The following is a 2,264-nucleotide window of genomic DNA, read 5'->3' as shown; positions in this document are numbered from 1 at the left end:
CTCACCCTAAGCAATGATTTATGGCGTAATCGGAAACATGGAGATAATGTGATCAGTGCATGAAGACCGTATGTTACCTTGCAGGCCCAGAAACATTATGATCAGGTGACGGTATTGTACGTTACGGAGTCTTCTGGATTAAACACGTCACACTTTGTAATTTTAGATCGGAACTGGCCGAACTGGAAACAAATTTGTAACCAAATAATTCCTTCACCAATGTGTTCTGATAGATGCCTAGTACTGAAAAAAAAAAAAAATGTCGGTGGCCCCCTCGTCCGATATACTCCTAAATTGTGCATTTTATCGAGGACATTACTATATACGAAATTAAGGTAAATAAAGCTACCTTTCTAATGATATATAATGGTGTATACTTTTATGCGTTACTATAGTGCCTATGACTCAACAAAGGTTCAGGTTAAATCCCTGAAAATGCATTTAAATTTTTTTTTTTTTACTTTTTGAATAGGCATTTTCTGAAACATTTTTGTTGCACTCTTAAACTAAGAAGAAATTTCTATATAATGGTATATAATAATATATATCTTACTCAATTTGTGAAGGTGGTATAATAGTTCGAAAAGAGATCCAGTTAATTAATCTCCAAATAGGAAGAGAATCTAAGAGTCGTACCGATGAAAAAACTTTGTAAGCAAATAATTTCTCCACCAATGTGCTCTGATAGGTCCTTATTATTAACCCCCCCCCTAAAAAAAAAAAAATAAATAAATAAATAAATAAAAGGACCATAACATCTGGGGCTCTTAGCAAAATTTACAAGAAAAACCCAAATTGCTATTCCTTTTATATTTTCGCGTTATACTCCTTTTATTTTCCATTATCCCAAATCCATCGGGAGTTCGCTCATTAACGTATACCAAAATAAAAGAGGGGAGGAAGCCGGAGTTTATAAGATACCGTGTAACAATTGTATTGCGATTTACATTGGGGAAACCAGTGGTTCCATCTCGCAAAGATTAGCAGAACACAAAAGATCAGTGCGATATGTATCAGAGAACTCCCGGATCTTCCTACATATCAGGGACAAAGGCCATACTATTAACTGGAGTGGGGTGTAGCTGATTTTCAAAAGTAGCTGTCCGTACAAAAGGAAAATGCTGGAATCTGCTATCATCAATCAAACCAACAATATGAACCTATCAGGAGGACATTGGAAATCAGATGTCATCAACGAATTAATCCTTAGGCCGCTCCTCAAGCAAGTGTCAAAGAACATCCGACCACCGGACGGGTCGCCAGAAGGGAGTTAATGAAGCCAAAAATCACCTAGTGCATATGTTTTTGTATATATACTCTTTTAAGACATCCTATGTCCATATTTTACCAGTGATCAGGAGCACAGAAGGAAGTGCTCGAAATATATGGTTGCAACGTTAAAATAGTGTTTTATGTGCCTTTTATCTTCACACACACACACACACACACACACACACACACACTACTCCACACACACACACACACACCACACACATATATATATATAACTATTATATATTATTATAGATATATATATAGTACTATAATATATATATTATATATAATATATATTATTATAAAAAAAAAGTCCCGAAGCTGGGGGTAAAAGGGCCTTACCTGGCACTCTGCCTTAACAGAAACACACTGTGCAATGTACTGTCCTGGCTTAGAGAGGTCACTCTTAGAGTGATAGAGTCATGGTAGTTGACTGTTATTCGACTCCAGCTCTGTCGCAGTACATTATACCTGGAAGAGGTCTAGTGTTTGGTGACTCTGGTCTACCGTTCTCTCTGAAACATTATCTTGACGCCTGAAGAGGCTAGTAAGATCTAGAACTGTGTTAGACTCTGCCAACGAGTCAGATTAACGAACGCCACTGGCTTGGTTCGTGATTGATGAAGAATTGTTTCTTACTCTTCAGTGAAGACCACCAAGCGACCCACGTTCCTTGGTCGACGACCTGGTACGGACTTCACCCATCCTTCTGTCATCTAAGGTGTCTAAAATTTAACATTTGATCTATCAACTCTTCACCCTTGTTCCAATTACTCATTCTTATTCTCAGCTGTGTTTTATTACTTCATTCCCATTCCTAGATCCCAATCTCCCTACGGGACTAGTGAGAAATTTGTTTGACATAACTATAACGTTGATAGAATTTTGCTACACTAAAATAACGTTTAAGCTTGAAGCAGTTTCATGTAATATTGAAGAATTAATCTTCCTGAGAATTCTTATAATTTGCCGTGTAACTTTTGCTTGTA

This window comes from Macrobrachium nipponense, chromosome 4 (assembly GCF_015104395.2).
Source record: "Macrobrachium nipponense isolate FS-2020 chromosome 4, ASM1510439v2, whole genome shotgun sequence".
NCBI classification, from domain to species: Eukaryota; Metazoa; Arthropoda; class Malacostraca; order Decapoda; family Palaemonidae; genus Macrobrachium; species Macrobrachium nipponense.
This window is presented reverse-complemented; position numbering follows the sequence as displayed.